Source organism: Hordeum vulgare, chromosome 5H (assembly GCF_904849725.1).
Source record: "Hordeum vulgare subsp. vulgare chromosome 5H, MorexV3_pseudomolecules_assembly, whole genome shotgun sequence".
NCBI classification, from domain to species: domain Eukaryota; kingdom Viridiplantae; phylum Streptophyta; class Magnoliopsida; order Poales; family Poaceae; genus Hordeum; species Hordeum vulgare.
Window position 1 is genome coordinate 190,393,618 of NC_058522.1, and position 7,115 is coordinate 190,400,732.

The 7,115-nt window shown below is 46.5% G+C and overlaps 1 long non-coding RNA gene across 1 annotated transcript; it reads left to right on the top strand.

The window, feature by feature from the left end:
- The first annotated feature begins 1,932 nt into the window (after positions 1–1,932).
- Positions 1,933–3,032, top strand: LOC123395985. The gene is made up of 3 exons (XR_006609873.1): positions 1,933–1,973; positions 2,236–2,345; positions 2,710–3,032. It is a non-coding gene; the product is annotated as an uncharacterized LOC123395985 (long non-coding RNA).
- The last annotated feature ends 4,083 nt before the right edge of the window (positions 3,033–7,115 follow it).

The following is a 7,115-nucleotide window of genomic DNA, read 5'->3' on the forward strand; positions in this document are numbered from 1 at the left end:
GGTTCTCTATGACTTTGCTGGATCTATCTACCCATGTCCATTCGTGCTATGCTCTTCGGTTGTGCACGTGCACGCTTAGAATTATTAACACCAGATGATGCTCAGCTTATGTGGTAGCTTTGGCCAAGGAGTGCCAATTGAACTTGGTGTGTTTGATAGCTATTTATTGTGATTCGTCGTAGCATATTGTAGAAATCAGGAGACCATGAGTGTAAAATGATAAGAGTGACTAGTTTCCTGGAGCTAGCGTACTTACTGCGAAAGCTTCGATTAGTTTTCGTAATGAACGAGGTTGTGTATCTACGGTTCAAAAAAAAGAAGGTTGTGTACATGTCCTGGTTGCTTGCTGCTTCGGTAGCTTGACAGATGGGAGTAGTATCTTTGTTTGTTTGTGCTGCCTGGAGTGTATGTACATGTGATGTTCAAAAACTTGTTAGCTTTGACTTTCATTTTTCTTTCTTATTTCTGAATGTTGCTTATTTCTTTGTGTATAGAATAGGGTGAGCTTTTGCTGACGAGTGAATGAGGGTGCCGAGCTCATTGACTCCGTCCTCGTCGTCGTCTGCAAGGAGGTCGAGAATCATGACTGCCTCCAAGGTCTTTGTTTTTTCCTCTTCTCCATTTCCCTATTTCTTCTAATGTTACTCCGTTCCGTTCATCCGTGCTCCGCGTCGGCGGCGTGGATCTGGAGCATAGGAGAAATGGTGGCTGACGGATCTGTGTGGGTGTAGGTTTCCAGGTGTGCCAATTGCTGGGCGGCGGCACGGGGTCCAGCATGGGCGCGCTGCTCATCTCCAACATCCGGGAGGAGTACCCGGACTGCATGATGATCACCTTCTCTGTCTTCCCCTAGTGCCGCCCGCAGCCTCAGATCACACAAGATAGTTTGTTGTTTGTTATTTTTTGTTTTACAAGTACTAATCATCTGCGTAGCTCGCGACTGACAAGACGATAATACATCCGAGTGCATTTCCCTTTTTTTGTTTTAGGATATGTTTTAGTAGGATTTTGCTTGTGTACTAAGAGAAGCTCTTTTCTGCCTCGTGCAGTAGCTCGGAGAGGAAGAAGAAAGAAGAGGAGCTGCATGCTGGATGAATCTAGACCAACTCCAACCCAGCCCTAGTACTTGTAGATGTTATACATATAGTAGATGGTATATATTCAGTCATCCACTTATGACTGTCCGCTCGAGCGGCTCGACGAGCTTGATTTGAGGGCAAAGAACACAGGTTAAGATCTATCTATAGCATCTCTCACCACATCTTAGTTTCGATTTAGTGATGCAAAAATAAGTTTAATACTATATTTAGCAATGCTGAAACTAGAATTGGTAAGTACGCCCTATCGTGGCAGCTACATACTCCTGGTCACCTGTATGCTCATCTAATTACAATGGTGTTTGAACTAGTTTTGAAACTGATTAGATGGATGTGTGAAGTGTTTCTTCCTTGCTTATAAAGCTGGCCTATTGTATTGAAACTGATGTGTGTAGTGTTTCTTCCTTCCAGTGGCATTCGGCGAATCAGCTACAATCCGTGTGCTTCATTTCACCAAGTAAAATCAAATCACACGAACGGCGATTCAAAGTAAGAGCGGCAACTTCTAGCACACCTACATTGCGAACATTAACAAACAAACACAATTGCCACAATGGGATAAGAACTGCTCTGAGTTTCTAGGTGTTCATTAGTGAATAAATTGGTAAAGTGCTGCTGATCTATGATTGGCCGATTCTATTCACCTTGCTAGAGTTCCTTGGTAAAATTAACAATGTAAAACAAAATGCAAACTTTGACATTTAGATATGATTTGTACTTTCTCTTCAGTCCACGAGAGTATTTATCTGCTTCCTTCAACATGGGATATTCTGGTGCAAAATTGTGTTGTGAGCAGTGATATTGCCTGAGTGCTCATCTTCGAGATGGGTGACATGGATGATATGGAAGATTTTGATGGCTTTGGTGATGAAGATGGTAAACATTTCCCTTGTTTCTACTGATTTTAATTTTGCATGTTATAGAGTGCTCTGATTTGCGAAGATACTTCTCATTTTTCTGTGTTCACTAGATAATGTAAAGAAACTTTAAATTTTCTGAATTATGGGCCTTGAAATTCCATTCTGACTTGTTTAATTATGTATGCGATGTAGAAATATTTATTTGGACAAAATGGTTATTTGGCATAGTCGTGCCAACTGCAAATGTGACCTCCATACAAAATACAAAATGATTGCAGATGATGGAGATGAAGATGATATGGAAGAGCCAGTAACAAAGAAACCCAAGCGATCAGACTCTGATTCAAGTTCAAAGATTGGGCGGAAATCTAGGAAGGTTATCACCGAGGTAAATCGATTGTTCTCAGTATGATTTTTTGGACATGAGTATGAATGTTCTTGATGTCATCATACACCATGTCCCCTATAAACCTTGATAAAGTCGAACACATCTTACTGTCTTGTCAGTTGTCATGTACGATTTGTTGTCCAACACATAAAGTAGTAGTAGCCTAGGGGGGATCAGTAATTATGCTTTTCTCTTTATGAAAGCTCTTTGGATGATTTCTTTCTTGTATAGGTTCTCCCAAAATATGCATTTGTTTCACAATGTTAGTTTTTCTTTCAAACTGATTTCATCGTGCCGTACGCTAATTTGAACTAAGCACAAATTCCTGCCGGAGCATAATTTGTTCCTCACCTTTCCGCAACAGGTGGAAGAAGACGAGGACAGGGGTAGCAGGCAAAGGACACGAATGTGATTCTCCAGGCACGGCTTCAGTAACATGCTTGGTGTCGATGATGTTGTACTTTAGATAATTTTGCCTGTCTTTCTCGTGACGACCGCAGCTCTCTTCTATGTGATGGTAGTTTAGATGATCGATATCGACTTGTAATGTGAAGACAAACTCGCTACTCGCGGTCTCGAGACTTGTAATGTTCTAACTTTGTTCGATATTTTAAATTCGTAGATTAACATGATGAATTGTATTCGGAGAATAATCTTCTATTGTATTCGATAAATCTGCTGTTTATATGTTGTGCTCTCAATATTATGTGCAGTAATATGTTTTGTAATCTGTGCAAATATCATAAAAAAAGAAAAAAATAATACCTAGTATTCATACAAGTGGCGCACTGCAAAAGCACACTAGTGGCGCATCGTCAACTAGTGTGCCATTAGTAAGCCAGAGCACATGGGTAAATATGGCCCGTGGGAGCCATACTAATGGCGCACCATGAGCTATACTAATGGCGCACTACCTGGTGTTCCATTAGTATACCAGATACTAATGGCGCACCATGAGCTATACTAATGGTGCACTGCCTCGTGCGCCATTAGTATAGCAGATACTAATGGCGCACCACAGGTGCACCATTACTAAAAAATTCTAATAGTGTGATGCTAGTGGCGCACCTGTCGTGCGCCATTAGTAGCCAAAACAGGTGCGCCACTAGCAAGCCTTTTCCTAGTAGTGTGATTACCGAGTGATCTTGAAAATAGTGGGCCACCTTCTTCACAGTCAGGTAGATCCCATAGACCAACTTCTGGGAGTGTGGATAACTTAGTTTTGAAGGTGTCGACACTTCCAAAATGTAGAAGATGGGCCATTGTACCATGTACACTTTGCAAACTTCTTCTCGCTCTACGGTGGGTACGGTGCAAACCACTTGGCTAGTGGCAGGGATGTACAGGAGCAAGGGCTCCTGGCTGCTCGGAGCAGCCAACACCAGGTGGGTGGAAAGCAGATCTTTAAGTTGGTCGAATGGGACCTGCTCTTCATCGAGCCAGTCGAACCTGTAGGATTTCTTCATCAATCGGTAAAGATGAAGAGCCTTCTCATCGAGTCTTCAGATGAAGCGACTCATGGCTACGAGGCAGGCAGTAAGTCTCTGCACATCGTGGATCTGCTCCGGCCGTCTCATCTAGATGATGGCTCCGATCTTGTCGGGATTGGCATCGATATCTCGTTCCAAAACAAGGAAACCGAGTAGCTTACAAGACGGTACACCAAAGGTGCATTTGGCTTGATTGAGCTTAATCCCGAATCATCGATGGTTTGCGAAGGTTTTGGCGAGGTCGGCCAGGTGGTCAGAACCTTTCCTGGATTTGACCACAATGTCATCCATGCATGGTTCCACATTCCGACTGCTCTGTTTCTGAAACATTTTTGAATCATGTGCTGAAAGGTAGCTCTAGCGTTTTTGAGACCGAATGACATCATGATGTAACAAAAAGACCCAAATGGGTGATGAAGGCTGTCTTTATTTGGTCAGGTCCATATATTCGGATCTGGTGGTACCCGAAGTATGCATCTAGGAATGACAGGCATTCACATCCGGCATTGGAATCTACGATTTGATCTATGCAAGGTAGAGCGAAGTGGTCGTTCAGGCAGGCCCTATTGAGGTGTTTAAAGTCAATACACATACGGAGTGAATTGTTCTTCTTTGGCACAAGGACCACGTTCACCAACCACTCGAAGTGGTAGACCTCGCGGATGAACTCGGCAGCTAGGAGCCAAGAGATCTCTTCATCGATTGCCCTATGCTACTCCACGGATGAGCAGCGCAGGTGTTCCTTGACGGGCTTGACATTCGGGTCCACTCGGAGGCGTGGCTCAGCCAGCTCCCTGGGAACACCCGGCATATCAGACGACTTCCATGTGAAGATATCCCAGTTCTCATGGAGGAACTAGATGAGCTTGGCTTCCTATTTATCTCCGAGTGAGGTGCTGATGTTGATCGCAAAAGCACTAGGATCGGTGGGGTGGACGTGGAGCTGCTTCGTCTCACTAGCCGACTGAAAGAGGATTCAGTAGCTGGACACTTTGACTTGAGAAGATCTGCGGTGTCCACTGCCTTCTTGTACCCACCAAGCTCGGTTGTGAGGACCTACTCGTTGGCGATCTTATAGCCTTGCTGGAGGCACTCCTCGACAACCTTCGATTGCGAGTCACCGTAATCACGCCTTTTATCCCTGGCATCTTAAGCTTAAGCTACACTTAACATGGGCAGGCCATGAAACGTGCATAGGCAGGCCTACCTAGGATGGCATGATAGGTGCTGCAAAAGTCAACAACTTCGAAGGTCAATCACTCCTTCCAAAAAAAATTCTTGCCACCGAATACGACGCTCAAAGTGATCTACCGATTGATTCGACCTTCTTCCCGGGGATGACCCGTGGAACTGCATGTTACTCTTGCTCAGTTGGGACAACGGGATGTCCATGGCTTCTTGAGTGTCCACATAGATGATGTTAAGGCCGCTGCCTCGGTCCATGAGTTCTTTCCGCACCCGGATCCCGTTGACCGCGGGATCCACCACCAGCGCCTGCCTCCGGGGGTGGCTATGTTGGCGGGGTGGTCTGACTGGTCGAATGTGACGGGTGTCTTCTCCCAGTCCAGGTACTTCGTGACAGTCAGGGCTGCCATGTTCACCTCCCGATCGATAACCATCAATGGGCTCTTGCTCTCATCGTCAACGTAGATCACGAGGGTCGCCTCAATATTCGGGTCCCCGAAGGCGTCCGTTGGGTCGTCCACATCCTCCTTGTCACCGGAGGGCTCTCCGCCCTTCTCCTTCTTGAGAAGACGACAGTCGCGAGCTATGTGCTTGGAGGGGATGGTCTCCCCCTCCTCATCCTTGCGAGAATGAATCGGACACTCTAGTCCAACAGGCTGCTCTTGGACTCAGCCTTCCTTTTGCCAGCCCAATCCTTTTTCTTCTTCGTGGATTTATTTTGGCTCTACCCTGGGACAACACCTACTTTGGCTTTATCTGATTCGTCTCCTTTTCACTTTTGCTTCTTCCTAGCATTGCCCACCTGATGGGTTTCGCTCGATCTGCCTTTTCCACTGTGGAGGAGTTCTTCTTCTTTGCCATTCCCGTACAGATTGGCGATCACCATGGACCTACTGAGGGATAGGTCCCCTGATCGGCAAAACTTTAGAATGAGCTCCTGATACCGAGTTCCCGCTTTGAAAGAGCACACAGCCTGGTGCTTGCTGACATTCTCAACGGTGTTGTGAAGTGTGGCCCACCGCTGGATGTACTCCCTAAGAGTCTCGTTGCTCTTCTGGCCACAATGATGCACCTCCGTCGGACCACCTGGGCGCTTGTATGTGCCCTCGAAGGTCTTGAAAAACACTCGGATGAGATCGCCCCAACTTTGGATGCTGCTGGAGGGCAGCTGGTTAAGGAAAGCCCTCGCAGACCTCTCCAACATGAGGGGCTAATGCTTCATAGGAACGTAATCGTCGCCGCCGCCGATCTGGACGGCCACTAGATAGTCTTCCAGTGAGGTCTATGGCTTCGACTCGCCATTGAACTTTCCGATCCCCGTGTCCAACCGGTAGTTGGAGGTGATTTCTGCTTTGCGGATGTGTGGTACGAAGCACTCGAGGTCGGCAACTCCCCGACCAGCTCGCGATTGATCAACCATGTGTTGTGTGATTATAGACCGAGCATTGAACTCGGGGTCCCAATAGTCATCGCCCTCATTACCCCGACTAGGATTGGGGCTTGGCACGCGGTCATGAGGACAACGGCCGAGTGAGCCACTCCCCTCGGGGGGTGACCTGGTTTGGTCTCAATTACCTTGCCGCCAGTCTCTATGCGGGACTCTCGGAAGAGGAGGACACCTTTCACGCCATCTGTGCACGTGCAGGCTATGAGCCGATTGCACGGTGTACGCCTGGACGGACTTGCAAGGAACATTCAACGCCGAATATCAATTTTTGGAAAATATGCAAGGAACATCGTGTTTGGTGTGTGTACCAATGGCATGAATCCGTTTGGAAACCAGAGCACCAACCACAACACATGGCTCGTCTTTGTATGAAGACAAAGTACATACACATTAGCATTCCGATTCAAGGGCCGAAACAACCTGGAATTAATATTAACCTGTATACGGTGCTTCCGAAAGAGGAGCTAGACACTTTATGGAAATCGTGGGTCAAGACATGGGACGCCAGCACAAGAGAATATTTCTATAAGAGAGCTGCGCTCATGACGACGGTGCACGACTATCTCGATTACGGGTACACCTCAGGCCAAGTGTGCCACGGATACCACGGATGCATGAGGTGCATATATGATACAATGACTCAGCAGC